The sequence below is a fragment of the Ambystoma mexicanum genome, chromosome 4p, assembly GCF_040938575.1.
Source record: "Ambystoma mexicanum isolate Mex_15411 chromosome 4p, UKY_AmexF1_1, whole genome shotgun sequence".
Taxonomy (NCBI): domain Eukaryota; kingdom Metazoa; phylum Chordata; class Amphibia; order Caudata; family Ambystomatidae; genus Ambystoma; species Ambystoma mexicanum.
Window position 1 is genome coordinate 889,217,210 of NC_090927.1, and position 16,541 is coordinate 889,233,750.

Here is a 16,541-nt window from a genome sequence, read left to right on the forward strand (position 1 = left end):
TGAAAATGTTTCCTGTTATATCTTGTTTTTAAAATAAGACTGCAAAATGTATCCGGATGTATAAAATGTATATGTTCGCCACACCATTAATAGTGGTGGAACAATGTCTAGGAATGTGTATTGCCACTTTGCTTTATCATCCTAGGAGAGATGAGACCAAGGAGAATGACCCGGGGACCGGGAGCAAAGATCCGAGGGGCCCGGGGTACCGCCCAATATTCCCATCAGGACAGGTGAGGGGAACCGATCGATCCAACCGGATGGAGGAAAAGATGCTGAACTGTGCCATCTGCGGAATTGGAAGAAGATGATGCAGACATCCCAGCGCGTGGATCAAAACTTCCTTTGCACCCAAATCCCCCTCGACTTGAAATCAAAGTGCAGTCGGGTGGGGGGGCTTGTTGGGTGTCTTGACCAACGTTCAAGTTATTATGCTACAACATTTGGTGCTGTGGGCTTAGAAAATCCAAGAAGGCGGAAAAACCTACATTTGCACAAACATCCAGGAAAACCACGCAGTTTGTGCGCACACCAAAACGGTCACCTGACCTGCCACCCACCAGTGTGAGCGTGAGGGGCCAGAAGCGCCATGAGCGAAATCAGTGATAAGGAATATGGTGCTGTTCAAAATCTGTTGTTATTAATGTCAAAAATGGGTGCAATACTGGTGCTCACCACTACCAGAAAGCCGGCGTTTTAAAACCACCAGACACTTGTGTAAAACTGAACAAATGAACCCAAACCAGGCCAAAGAAAGACTTGCTAAGAGGTGGATACAATGTAAAACTATATTCTGAAATGATGGGAAGGAAGTAATTGTCTAATGTATGTATTGAAAATAGCTGGGGATGTCAGCAGCTTAAGTGAATTTGGGTTTAAAGCCACTAAAATCGAAATGTTTAGAATAAATGAGTGACCTACTTTTGAGTGTCACATAGGTTGCAATTGTTTAAATGTCATAGTTTTGAACTTAGAATCAGTGTTCTAGCTGCATGTGTAAAAATTGCAAGTTTAGTTTGAATATAGAAAACTGGGAACCAAAGTGACATTTAGCTGAAGCCTGGCTTAAAGAGATTGAATTCTGCCTGATAACTACCCCCGAAAGGAGTTGAAACTTGATCAGCAGCTGTGTTCCCAGGCCTGGCTGCATTCTGCTGCCCCTGCCAAAAGGAGATGACACCTCTCTGATTGAATTAGGGGAGTGGCACCTGGGGACTGCAGGAAACTGAACAATGAGCCTTCTTTGACCCAGGCAAATGTTAAATTAGGGGGGGTCGTAAATGGATTCCTCTTGGAAGGAAATGGGAGGGACGGTGCATCTGTGAGCAAGCTGAGTTGGGGGAAGTGGACAAACCAGAAATTCCACCATGTGCTTTGGAAAACCACACCCCTTTGGAGCCAGGGCATAATTTTAAAAAGATGGATAATTCATAGTGTAGACTTGTAAAAATTATATAAATAATATCATCATTCTTGTGATTTTTCTGTGCACATTTTAAGAGGTGTCAGGACTCTGTTGTATGTTCTGGGGAGTAGTAGCAGAAAAAAAGGTTGTTACTCCAAATGTATGCATGTTAAAAATCTGACACTTCATCATCTGAAACCCATATCCCTTGTGCACATTTGTGTAAAATCTGGAAAAGTTTAGAGGTCATTATCTGGATGAAAAGGGCAGAATTCTGTCAAAAGTGGACACAACATCTTACAAAGACAGGGAACGGATGGTTTGGTGCTACAGAAAATATGTTAACTGGACATATAATATTAGAAATATGGTACATAGATAAATGTGTATTTGGATCAAATATAGATTTGTGTGCAATTTGACAAGGGGAGGACCCTCTGACCCATAAACCTACCTCATCACTCTGACACACAACTCAGTTCCCCAATCAAGGCAGAGAGGAGGAATTGGCCAATGATAAGTTGAGAGGGTTGAGTATGCAGAATGAGCCGACTCACCCACTTTCAAAACACATAAAAGGAGACTGTGCAGGACAGGTAGGGATTCATTCACTTTCCACTTTCTTGCGGGACGCTTTGCCGGGAGACTCCAGTCTTCAAATCCATCAATCTCGGGAGACCAGAACTTTGAATCCAGACTCCAGAACTTGTAGCAGAGAGGCCTGAATCCACAAGCTGAATCCTTTTTCAGCAGGCCTCAAAATCATTTGCACATTATTCAAACAGCCGGGATGAGCTGTCGGATTCTGTCCTAGAACCCTGTTCCAGAAACACCCAGAAAGCAGAGCTGTATCCAGAACCGCAGACCGGACCAAGATCAGATCGCTGTGAGCAGAACCAGAGATCCAGACCAGAGATCCAGAACCAGAGAACCAGTACCAGAAACTGCCCAGAAGTCCAGTCCATCCTGTTGACCAGATCTGTGACGAGGCCCATTCCTTACAAAATTAGGAGTACCCAGCTAGAACTGTGCAGAACCCATCCCTTAGCTTAAATTAATCTGATTCAAAACATTTGAACCTGTCCCGAACTGCATCATAGAATCGTGTGTCCCCTCTCCGATGTTCAACCTGTAAAAGTGTCATTTTGCCATTTTTGAATCATTATTTCATTTCTGAAAATCTACCTTCACAAAATCGTCCGTATCTCTTGAACCGTGGGTGATAGAAGCGAGACTTTTATTTTAAAGCTGAGATTCTAAGCTTTCCAACAAGCTCTAAACCGACTTGCTACTCCTTATAGTTCCTTCGTAATTGCGCTCGACGCATGCGACTAAATTGCCGCGATTTGACATTTTGTTTCATTTCAACCACGTGTAAAAATATTTGTCTTTTGCTTCCATTACGGAATTCCGTTTTCAACCTGATAAACATCCCTGAATCATTGATAGGGCTGGCGTGAACTGATTTAAAGTATCTCTCACTCACCCTGAACCTCTAGAGGGAATTAAAAGCATTTTTAGCATATTTTTCACTTCATTGCCACCACATTAAAGTATTTTGGGCCTGTGTTTAAAAATCATCCCTGGTGCTCTCAGCTTGCTGGGGGGGAATTGGAACTTTGTATTGCATTTTTGTTGGTATTCTTGAAGACTGTGTGCTCTCCTTCCATTTCCTTATATTGCATAAAGGGGGGAGTGAATTGTCAAAAGAAAAAGCGATCACATTATCTCTTGTTGAAATCATATCAAATTATTTCTGTGTTGCATTCTGTCCCACCTTGCATTTCCTTGAACCATATGAAGCATTCTCTGCTACCTTAGTCCTCTGTGCTATCAATATTAATTTATTGTAAAAGTGTGATATATCTCTATTGTTTAATTTTTCAAATAAACTTTTTTAAATTTGCAAAACAAACCTACTTCTTGGCTCAGTGGTGTCAGGGGGATTCTAAGAGAGAGGCGTTATACAAGGGTTCATCATCCAGATTATAACTTGTCATAAAAATATATAAATAAGGGCTTCCCTTGAGCAATCCCAGACCAGGCACTGACTTAGTGAGAATGCTTGATTGGAGTCATTAACACTATGTCAAACAGAATGGACCCTGTATCAATGTTGCTAAGTCAAATGTTTTGACACTCTGATCTTCACTATCCAAGTGAAATAAACTATTTGAGTGGCACCTTAGCCGGGAGCTCATACAGGAGGTGGACACCTATACATACTTGGGTATGTGTGTGACTATTAACTGGATTGATACCCCAAGAGAGAATATTCTAAGAGCAAAGGCTACAAATATGGCTGCCCACAGTGGTGTTTTGTTGTGGAGTTATTGCCACTTTTTGTTAGTACCAGTTTTAATCTTTTACAAGTTGAAAGTTGTGGCTACACTGATTTATGGGTAGGATGCCTCCTTTGCAACTGCCGTTTTACACATACCTAGTATTGGAAGGTCTGTTCTGGAGCAGAGTGCTTTAACTACCTATAAGAGTCCCAGTCTCCTTTCTCTTTATACCATGGTTGAGTGGAAAATGTAGCAATGTATAGGGAATCCATTATGAAGGGAGCTCCAATTGCCTTTAAGATATATAGGGGAACACTTGTAAACCATAGTGAGTGCATCCTTAATAAATGGAAGTACACTTGGCACACTGTTCTTGATAAATTGGCTGCAACTGAAGATGAACTACTGGAAAATCCGGTTTGAGTGAAAGTAAAACTATGGAATATGAACTGGATAGATACTTGAAACTATAGAAAAGTATAAACTGTATCATCATTGTAGTCTTGATTGCAGAAGATATCATTTCCTGCTGGATACTTGACTATGTTTCTGAGTTGCCGCTATCGTGCCCAATTTCTACAGTTTCGTATAAATCTATAACACACAAAAGAAATCTTGTTTGCTAGGAATGTAAGTGGAGTAAAGGATTCAATGTGCAGATTTTGCACAGATGGAGACATTGTTGACACACTTCAGCACCTTTTGTTATTTTCCTCTGGCCTGACAGAGTTAAGCATACAATGTTTGGGAAAGGAGCAGTTAGATGCTGAATGAATAGTGAAATATTTTTTAATGGCTGAAAGAGTTTTGCAAATTTTTGCTAAGATTAGATTTTTAGATTAAATATTGAAGGAATGGGATTAATGATTCTTTTTTTTAATTAATGTTTTTATGTTAATGATTATGTTGTTTATTGATGATTATGAAATATGTGCATGGAATTTGGTGTGATTGTATTATGTGTATTGTTAAATTGATATTGAGATTGATATTTTATTTCTATCTCGTTCGTACACAGGTGTTTCAGAGCGCGACAAGGCAAGGGCGAGGCACAGGGGAGAACAAAACAATGATCTAACTATGCCCAATGACATTGAGAACGCGCAAGTGCGTGGGAGAGGGGGGTGGGGAAAAATGCATGGAAGGGGGGAGAAGTGGAGAGTGTGGAGCAAAGAAGAAACAGATAAATATTAAATGAATAATAAAGGCAACAAACAGTGGTAGTGCAGCCAGCAATTGGCAAGTGCTGGGTTTAAGGCAGCAGACAGGGTAGGTCTGATAAGTGCAGGAAGAAAAAAGGTGGGGGACTGTATGGGTACAGATACAAACCCGAGTGCAAGGGGTGGCCCGGAGACAGTGCGGGAGGGTGGCAGGGTGAGCAGGTACCTTGGCCCAGAGGACAGAGGGTGGCCTGCTGCACAGTGCCAAGAGAGAACAGATCATCAGGGGAGAAGGGGAGCAAAGGCAGAAGCAAAGAGGAAGGTTTTGAGGTGCTTCCGGAACCAGAGATGGTTCTCCTGAGGTTTTAGAGTGGCAGGGAGGCTGTTCCAGAGGGAGGCCCCAGCCGAAGACACAGATCTACCCCCAGCTCATTTCTTTGAAAACGACTGACCCTGAGGGAGTTAGAGGTAGAGAAGCAAAGAGCTCGAGAGGGGAGGTATTTGCGGAAGGATAGCTGAAGGTATTTTGGACCCAGGCCCCAGAAAGCCTTGTGGACAATGCAGAGGGTTTTGAATTTAATACTTGCATCCACTGGGAGCCAACAGAGAGATTTCAGAGCTGGAGAGACATGATCCCAGAGCTTGAGGCCAAGGACAAGTCTTGCAGTCCTGTTCTGGATCAGTTGCAGAGGGCGGAGAGTAGAGGCAGATAGATTTAAAAAGAGGCTGTTACAATACTCCAACCTAGAGAGAACCAGAGCTTGGGAGGCCATGAGCTTCTGGGGGAAGGAGAGGAAAGGCAGAGTACCTCTGAGGAGGTGCAGTAGGAAGTGTGACTTTTTAGAGACATCAGAGATGTGGGCGGAGAAGGAAAGTGTCGAGTCAAAGATGACCCAGAGGTTCTTAGCCTCGCAGGTGGGGGTAAGAAGAGGGCCAAAGGAGGCCGGCCAGAGAGTGAGGGGAAAGGATGGTGAAGGTGTGCTGATGAGGAGGATCTATGTCTTGCTGGAATTCAGACAAAGATCATTGGCGGCACACCAATCTTGAATGGCAGTTAGGCAATCAGAGATAAGAAAGGGAGAGGAGGTGGCCGAGAGCAGCCTGAAAATTAGTTGTGTCATCAGCATAGCACTGGACATTTGAGCACAAAATGGCAATGCAGTGGGCGAGATTTTCCAGGTATTGGTTATGATATGATATGATATGGCATTTGTAACGCGCCTATACACAGGTGTTTCAAGGCGCGACGAGGCAGGGAGGGGAGGAAACAAGGGGAAACAGACAACGATCCTACTAGGCCAGGTGTCATTCAGATCGCGCAAGTGCAAGGGTGGGGGAGGGGGAAAAGTGCAAGGGGAAGGGGAGGGGGGGTGCAGTAAAGGTAAGTGGCGTAAAGTATAAATAAATAGGGCCAACTGGTGGCAAGTGCAAGGTAAGTGCAGAACAAGTGCTGGAAAAGGGGGAGGAGGGCTGTAGGGATACAGAGACAGTCCCGCAGTGCAGAGGGGTTCCAGGGCATCAGTGCAAGTGGAGAGTGGCTGGGCCCAGGACCGAGGCAGTTAAGAGTGGTCCAGTTGCAGAATCAGTGCAGTATCAGTGAGGAATAATTGGCTGTTCAGCAGGGGAGAGGGAGAGAGAAAGCAGAGGCAAAGAGGAAGGTTTTGAGGTGCTTCCGGAACCAGAGATGGTTCTCCTCAAGTTTCAGGGAGGCAGGAAGGCTGTTCCAGAGGGAGGCCCCTGCCGCGGAGAGAGATCTACCCCCAGCTCGTTGCTTCGAGAAGCGGCTGACCCTGAGGGAGTTGGAGGCGGATGAGCGAAGGGCTCGGGAAGGAAGATATTTGGGAAGAGAGAGTTGAAGGTATATAGGACCAAGGCCCCAGAAGGCCTTGTGGACAATGCAGAGGGTTTTGAACTTTATCATCGCAGCTACTGGGAGCCAGTGTAGTGATTTCAGTCCTGGAGAGATACGGTCCCTGGGCTTGAGGCCAAGGACAAGTCTCGCAGTTCTGTTCTGTATGATTTGCAGAGGGCGGAGAGTGGAGGCAGGCAGATTAAGGTAGAGGCTGTTACAGTAATCCAGCTTCGAGAGATACCCAGGTTATCACGGAGATAGTTGAGCAGGATGGTATGGTTGACTGCATCGAAGGCAGAAGAGAGATTGAGGAGGATGAGGACAGAGGGAATTTTAGAGTCAAGGTTGGAGAGCAGATCTTCACAGATGTTCAGGAGAGCAGTTTCCATGCTTCTGGCAGCTCTGAAGCCAGACTGGTGGTCATGGAGACAGCCAACAGAATTGGAATCAAGGTTGAGCTGAGAGATGGCCAACTTTTCTAGGAGTCTGCCCAGAAAGGGAGTAAAGGAAATTGGGCGATAGTTAGCTGGACAAGAAGGATCAGCTGTGGGTTACTTGAGAAGAGGATGCACAAGGGAGTGCTTCAGAGGGGAGGGAAAGGATTCTGTTGCAAAGAAGTGGTTGCAAAAATCAGCAAGGGCCAGAGCAAGGGTGTCAATATGGTCCTTGATGGTTTTAGAGGAACAGGGATGAACCTGTTTTAATGAGGCTTTCATAGATCAGACTTGTCTAGCGACCTCATCAGGGGAGAAACGAGGAAAGGACGAGAAGGAGGGTGGGGGGGTGGATGTAGGAGGGTCAGCAAGCACAGATGGAGAGGGGGGGAGTGGTGGATGTCCAGGGTTTGTTAGATAAAGTGAGAGCCAAGGGCATTGCAAAGAGCCTTGGAGGCAACGGGAGAGGTAAATACTGCAGCAGGGTTGGCCAGCTCCTTGCAGATTTTAAAGAGTTTGGCTGAGTTGTTAGATGCCACAGAGACATGAGCTTGAATGTGGAATCTCTTCTTGGAGAGAACAGAGCGTCAGTATTTCCTTTGGAGGAGGCAACAGGCCATTTTATCAGAGGCTGAGCAAGAAGCCCTCCATTTCCTCTCAGTCACCCTACACTTACGTTTAAGTGTAGCTAGGTCAGAGTCATACCAGGAATTGCACTTGGCTTTGGACTTAAAACGGATCATCACAACAGGGGCAAGAACATCAAGAGTTTCAGAAATTGAACAGTAGAGCAGAGACAGGGCTGTGTCAGAATGTGAGGCAGCCAGAGGTAGAGGGGGGGGGGTGGCGAGAAGGTGGCAGGAAAAGCATCAACTGACACATGCTTCATGGGCCGGATGTCCGAGAAGGTAGGTGGCAGTGGTGGGGTGGGTTTGGCTCGGGGGGAAGAGAGGTAGAGATGAGATGAGAGGAGGGAGTGATTCCTCCAGGAGAGAGGAGTGGTCAGAGGGATGGATAGGGGGTGGTCACAGGAGATCAAGACATCAAGTGTGTGCCCAGAGTCAGGCCAGAGGGGAGGATAGACAGGGAGAGGGAGTCGCATAAGTCATGGAAGAGTACAGATGGTGAACGGTTTTTAATAAGCCAATAAACCAATGACACAAATAAATATTGTTCCAATCCTATACTCCTAACCTAAATAGAAGTGAAGGTATGTAGTGTTTATTGATGGACATATCTGAGGCAGCCCAGAACAGAAATCTAACTACACTAATAATGATGACAGAACATTAGAAAAGGAATAAGTACCATTCCATTATACCTTTCTCTTTTCAGGACAGTTTAGTATGTGATGCAATATTGGGACTGTTGACTACTTAGGGTTGTGTTGGAACAATGATTATAATGTATAAACGTATTGAATGTTATTTCTATCCATGATTAATTCAGATCCTTGCATCAGATCTACATAACACTAAAACCTGTTTTCTTATACGCAATGGATGGAACTGTCATCTTTTGAATGGGGAGATAAATGTATATTGGAACATTTCAAGAAACATATAAGAGGAATTGAACAAGGCTGTTATATGGCAGGGCCGTTGAAGGTTCACCTGGGTTCTGACAAGCATCTTGCCAGAATCATATTTCATGTAAACCACACTACCTCATGCATGGGGATTCCCGGCGTGGACCTATTATTAAGATAACTTTTGATTAAAAGCAAGCAGTTGTCACACATACTGAAGTGGTGCCCACACAACACAGTCTTCTGTAGACTACAAGATTATAACTGAATCAAGAGGAGAAGCAAGGTGTCAATTGCACAATGATCTGGGTGAACGTTAATTTCATTTGATGCTTCCCCAGTTGCCAGAACTGATCAAAACACACATGCAGCTGACACATATAGAAGCACGCCAATGTAATAGGGAAGTGTGGGTGGTTGTTAGAATTCAGAGTATGGAGCATTTTGTCTCGTGGAAAGTGCAGAACATGGCATGGCGGAAGAAGGGTGAAGGAGAAGATGGAGAGGAGGGAGACAGGAAAAAGGGGCAGAGGAAAAGACGAGACTGACAGTGATTGGAGATATCAATTACCAAGTTTCTACTCTTGAGGTGGCTTGTATAAAAATGTACTATTATTCTGTGCCAAGTACATCCTCTGACGAAAGCCTTAGTTTTGTCTGTCCATAATGATGCAATCTTTATCTAACCAAGAACCTGAAAGAAATGTTAAACCTCATCAATGGCAGAATGGATAGCTAACATTTGAACATAGTATGATTGATTAAGATAATGCCTTGATACACAAACAGAAAGGGGCATCATTAATTTATATGCCATATATAATTCACTAACAAACTGCATTTCACAGGCCTGAATTGATCACTACAAGAGCTTTACAAATCCATATTGCCATCTTGCTCTTTTGTCTTTCTGACACTGGGTTTTGAGCGACTTTCCTGAACTAGACTGCTTCCTTTTGCTCGGTTATCTGCTAAATTGTGTCATTGCCCCAATTTCAATCTGCTACTTGACACCTAGAACCAATAGAGCTTGGCTATATCTCCTCTACCATTTGTTGCATTCCTTACCCCATTGATTACATTACCTAAGGCCTTTTTTATTTATTTATTTATTTATGTATTTATTTATTTATTTATACATTTATAGCAGCACGCAAAGCCTGTGGGCATTAAGGTGTTAGTTACAGTATAGACAGACAAAAGAGTAGTCAGGTGGCTGCAGGGACCAGTCAGTTAAGCATCCTTTCTGAAAGCAATGGAAGAGGGTTCTTCCCGCATGTGCAGGGGCAGTTTGTTCCAGAGCGCAGGTGCACGGGCCGGGAAGCCGGTGCCCCCTGCTTGGGCACAAGTTAACTTTTGGGTGGTGAGGCAATGACTGTAGGCCACCCTAGTGGGTCTCGCTGAAGTATGTTTTGTGATACTGGCCGTCAGGTAGCCTGGGGCGTTATTCGAGAGACAGTAGTGGGCGAGGTATAGTATTTTGAAGCTGATTCTATCCTTTACTGGAAGCCAGTGGGCCGCTCTCCTGGCCTCTGAAATTTGTTCCCGTTTGCCAATGTCCAAGGCAGCTCTGAGGGCACTGTTCTGGGTGGTTTGAAGCTTGCAGAGGTTTTTTTCTGGGGTACCGCCGAGTAAGGAGTTGCAGTAGTCTAATTTCGGGCATATGAGTGCTTGTGCAACTTCTAGACGATTCGTAGTGGACAGGAATGGTTTTCTGTCCACTATTGACAGATAATTGGTTTTCACACTTGCAACAGATAGTGAAAATTTGTTAGATAACTTTACAAACTCCCTTGCGCCAGTGAATGAAGGGTGCAGGAAAAAGGTTTGAAGGCTAAGGTCATAAATGGAGTTTCTGGTGATAGTCAAGCCTACCCACACCTAGCCACTATATAACTGGCCCTCTTAGCTTTGGACCTGTCCTTAAGTAGGATTAGTAGTAGCTTATCGTAGGATTTCACGCTCGCCTCAACAAATTGGACCACAGGTACCAATCCTTTACCATTGATGGCAACATCATAAAAGTCTCCAAAGAGGTCAACACACTAGGTGTGTACCTCGAATCCACCTTGTCACTAAAAAAACAAATAAACTCCACCATTTCAACCACCACCTTGTAAGAGGATTCAATTCAGCACTACAGCTAAGTTAACGCCTAGTCTAGAATACTGAATGAAAACCCTTATTGATATATCTTTAGGTCCAGTTCATGCGTTCTGGATGACTACCCCTATATAACACCCCTCTCTTGGAATCCCCCTGACCCCACTGAGCCAAGAAGTAGTTCTGTTTTGCAAGTTAAAAGGGTTTATTTGATAATTTAAACAATAGATATATATACGACACTTTATAATAAATTAATAATTGAATATCACACTTAATCTGATATGATGAAGATTAACAACAGAGAATCTGGCACTAGCACACTTCTTTATAATTACTAAGGAGTTGAGATGAAATGGATAAGGTAGCACACTGGTAAATAGGTACAGAAGTGTAATGTGGTAGAGAATGCTTTATAAGGTTCAAGGAAATGCAAGGTTGAATGAATGAAATGCAGTATAGAAAACAACTTGATATGATTTCAGCAAAACAATGTAATCACTTTTCTCTGGCAATCCCCTCCCCCCCTTGATGCAATGCAAGGAAATGGAAGGAAGCACACAGTTCTCAGAAATGTAATCAAATGTGATTCAGTTCAATCCCAGCAAGCTTACAGAAAACAGATAGGAGTTTTGAAAACACAGGCCCAAATGCTTTGATATGTGCTAGCAATGGATGAGAAATATGCTGGAAATGCTTTTAATTCCCTTTCAGAGGTTCAGGGTGAGTGGTATCTAGTTAATATTAGTCCAGGCTCACACTAGCAATGATGCAGGGATAGTTAGCAGGTTAAACGAATTTCTGGCAAATGTAAGGCAAGCAGCAGCAGTTTTTACATGTGAAGAAATTTGCAAATCGCGGTAAAATTCGCGAATGCGTGTTCCGCGATTGCGGTAAAACTATAAGGGGTAGGAATGCGGTTATTGCAAGTCTCTAGCACAAACGGTTGCGGAGATATGAGCGATTTTGTGAAGGTCGTTTTTCAGATTTGAAATTTTAAAGTTCAAAAAGACAAGTGCAGCTTGCAACTAGGAAATGACAAGTGACAGCTTTACAAATGACAGGTGACAGTTAGGAGGCAGTTCTACTTAGATTAAATAGATTGAATTATATTATTTTAACTAGGAGATTGGTTCTGCACAGTTTTCTAGGTACTCACACTATATTCTTGAGTGAAATGGGCCTCATCACGGATCTGGTCAGGGTTTTGGACTGGGCTCGGGTCTCTCTCTGGGCACAGCACTGCTTTCTCTCTGGGTACAGCACTGCTTTCTCTCTCTGGTCTGGTCTCTAATTTGGCTTTCTGGAGGTTGATGAATTTGAAGTCTGGATCTCTGGATGTTGTATGGTCCGGCAGAGCGCGTTGCAGCAAATGGAATTGAAGGTCCCTATCTGTCCTGTCTGTCTGCTTTTATGTGTTTAGAATGTGGGTGTGTTCTAGCATCACTGACCCTACCTCTCTCTCAGCTTCTAATTGGTCAAACTTCCATTTATCATTTGATTGGGGAATGAACTGTGAGTCAGAGGGATGTCATTTTATGGCTTGCAGATAGGACACTCCTCTGTCAGATTGCACATATTCTATATTTGATAATAAAAGACATATTTCACAGTTACACAGTTGCATGAAATTACATTTACATGGTGTGGCTGAATTTAGCCATGTCTCTGTCCAAATCTGCTGTTTCTAAGAGCTTGCATTCAGAAATGGCAGATAATTGACTTTTTAACTGATTTTTCAATTTCTGACATTGACCCAACTTTACATACATGTGCGCAGGGAGTATGGACATTAACTGATGAAGTTTCAGATTTTTAACATGCATACATTTAGAGTAATATCCACTTTTCCGCTAAAACCCCCCTGAACACGCCACCGGTTCTAAAAACCTCTTAAAATGTGGGCAGAAAAATCACAAGAATTATGGTATCATTTATAAAATTTTCACATGTCCGCTCTATGAATGATCCATCTTTTTAAAGTTATGTTCTGGCTCCAAAGGGGTGTGGTTTCCTCTCAGCACAAGGTAGAAATACTGGTTTATCCAGTTCTGCCAAGCCAGCTTGCTCTCCCAGGCAGTGCCCCTTCCAGCTTCTGCCAAGAGGAAGCTACATTTTTTACGACCGCTGTAATAAAACCTTTGCCTGAGTCAGGAGAGGCTCATTGTTCAAGAGGAAGCCATTTATGATCCTCTCAATAAACCCTCTGCCTGGGTGAAGGGAGTTGCATTGTTCACTCTCCTGCAGAGCACAGGTAATTCAATTATCAGATAGATGGCATATCCTTAGTGTGAGCAGCAAAAGGGCAGCTAGGCCTGGGAACACAGCTGTGACTCAAGTTTCACTCCTGATGGGGGTAGTTGCCAGGCAAATTGGAATCTCTTTAAGCTGTCATTTCTGTTCCCCAGTTTCTGCATTCAAATAAAACTAAACATTTTCACATATGCAGCTAGAAGGCTGATTCTAAGTTTAAAACTATGACATTTAAACAATTGCAACCTATGTGACACTCAAAAGTAGGTCACTCTGTCAATTTAAACATTTAGATTTTTTTAGTGTCTTTCAGTCCAAATTTACTTAAACTGCTGAAATCCACAGCGCAGCCGGTCTTGTTATAAACCTTCAAGTCACTTCAGAATATAACTTTACATTGGATCCACCTCTCAGTAAGTCTTTCTTTGGCCTGTTTTGGGTTCATTTATTCAGTTTTCTATAAAATCTGGTGGTTTTAAAACGCCGGCTTTTGGATAGTGGTGAGTACTGGTACTGCACCCCTTTTTGGGATTTAAGAAAATGAATTCCCAACAGTTATGGGTTTGCTTTTGGCAATCAGCATTGCCATTCCCAATGGTTTCAGACTACTGTGTGGGTAGTCCAATGGTGGTTTTAGGCAGTGTCCTTCTGTGCCCATAACATCGGCAAAAATGAGTGGCAGCCTATTCTTCATGCATTTCCCTGTGCATTTTCTGGGAAGCTCTGGCCATCATGAGGTTTTCCATGTCAGTACTGCACAGTTTTGAGGTAGGGCTCGGATGCATGGGTAAATACATCCCACAAGCCCCCCTCTTGCGATGGCCATTCTATTTCACGAATGGGACTCGCAAGACCTGGGATGTTTCCTCATCTTCTTCCAATAGATGGCACAGTTCAGCATCTTTTCCTCCATCCGGTACTGATCGATCGGTTCTCCTCGCCGGTCCTGATGGGAATATTGGGCGGTCCACTGGGCCCATTGGATCTTCGTTCCCGGTCTCCGGATCGCCCTCCTTGGCCCGTCTCCAGGTTTTCTTTCTCCTAGGACGACAAAGGAAGAGCGGCAATACCTACTCATAGACGTTTTTCCACCACTGTTGAGATAGTGGGGCAGCATATGCATTTCATCATAACGAAACATTACATTCTTATTTTGAAAAAAAAACAGTATAACTAAGAGACAGTTTCATGCAAATCACAATATTTTAGAGACTAGATGTGGTGTGTTTTATGATTGGAACTGAATTAGTCTGATACAGTACCCGCTAGGATTCCAGAGGATTCCTCCAGTTGTTGCAGAGTGTGCCTGGGATGGCAACATTTCAACTGGTTTATGTGGACCCACTTGTCTTCCCCCTCTGCCGAACCGCCTTTGGGGATGCGGATCTTGTAGGCCACAGGGGAGATCTTATCGACGATCTCAAAGGGTCCTTTCCATGTAGGCAAAAATTTGCGCTGCTTGGCCTGGTTCCTTTGGAAGTTGTATAGATAGACCCGGTCTCCCACCTGATATTCCTTCCTGGAAGTTTTCAGGTCATAATGGGTCTTCATGCTATCAGCCGATCTGTCTAGATTCCGCTGAGCATAAGCAAAAGCATGTTGGAGGTGTTTCCTTAAATTCTCTACATACTCATGAGTAGTGGAGGCATTTATCAGTGTCTGCTCTTGGGTCCTGTAGAGCAAATGCTGAGGAAGCACCATCTTGCGTCCAGTCATCAACTCAAATGGTGACATTTTGGTTGCAGATGAAGGGGTAGATCTGATAGCCATTAGGACCAGAGGTAATCGGATATCCCAGCTTGGCCCAGAATCTGCCACAAACTTCTTTAATATGCTCACAATTGTCCGGTTATATCTCTCTACTGCCCCAGAGGAAGCTGGTCTATAAGCAATATGCAGCTTTCTCTTGACCCCCAGTATCTCCCACATCTTTGTCATTACTTCACTGGTGAAGTGGCTACCTCTGTCTGACTCAATCCTTTGAGGTAGACCAAAACGGGAAAAGATGTGGTTAATCATCAAGGCAGCTGCAGTTTCTGCCTTGCAATTTGGGGCTGGGAGACATTCCACCCACTTGGTAAACAAGCATGTCACAGTCACATGTACTTATTCCCCCTAGCCGAGCGAATCACAGGGCCTACAAAGTCGATTTGTAAATCTGACCATGGCAGTGTCATTCCCCTCTTTTGTAAAGGCGCCCGGTGTGTGAGGGATGTCGGCTGAAATTGTGCACACACAAGACAACCCTTCAAATATTGGTTGAGGTCCTGGCCCATGTGTGGCCAGTATTCAACCTCTCTTAAGATTTCCAATGTTGTGCGAAACCCCCTGTGACCGGCAGTGGCCGCATCATGGGCGTGACTTAACATCAGGCTTCGGAATGAGGTAGGAACCACCCACTGTTTGTGGCCAGCTTTGGATTTCCTTACCAGCAAACCGTCTTGGATTCGGAACATTTTTGGACATTTCATCAACACTCTTAGGTCCTCTTTCCCAATGTAATCGGTATCCGTCAGGGGAAAGTTCTCAGGGTCCTCAAGGTGCTGGTAAAATTTACCAATAATTGGATCCCCCTTCTGAGCGGTAATCAAATCAGCATCAGGGGTCTCCTTACTCCATTGTGCAATTGAAAGGTCGTTGTGAGCATTTGTCTGGGACCTAGTGATGGCAGTGACCTGGATTTCCCCCAACAGGGACTCAATCTCAATTAGATCCCCTTGGATGGCTCCGGTTTTGGCCAGCTGATCAGCTAAGTCATTTCCAGTTTTGTCTGGTCCCTCTACTTTGGAATGACCCTTGATCTTTTTCCAATAGATGGTCATCTCATTCAATATGACCAGATCATCAATGTTTTGGATCAACTTCCCATGTTTCAAGGGTTTGTTGTTAGCACATAACATGCCTCTGGTTTTCCAATTAACCAGGTGCTCCACGAACCCGTTCCGTACATAATCCGAATCTGTGATTATGACCAGTTCGTGGAGTTGATGCTGGACAGCAGTGAGGATGGCCTGATGCACAGCCATCAATTCTGCCACCTGACTACTTCGGGGACCAATTTTGTATCCAGCGGAGGGTTCTGGGGACTCATTCACCCATGCATTCCCTACGCCGGCCACCAGTTCTTTCTCCCCGTTGTTGTCAACATGGTAAGAGCATCCATCCACATAGACAGTGGGCATTCCCTCACACTTGTCCTCTTCAAAGACTTTGTGGGGGGAATTAAGGTATGCCTCCATGTTGTCCTTTATTTTTAGACTTTCGTCCTCGAGACAGTTTTCTCTGGCACAATCATGCAAGTCCGCCAGACCTTGCGCGAGGGGACTCTTCTTGTTTTGGCCATATCTGACCTCCACAGGAAAGCCTTGCATTGACAGAATCCAGGAAGTAATTCGGGAATTACTCACATTTCCAGCCCGGATTCTGTCACTTTGGAGATATTGAAGAGGCTGGTGTGGAGTCTCCACTATAATGTGTTCCCCCTGGATAAACGGGCGGTAATTCTTCAATGCCCACACCGT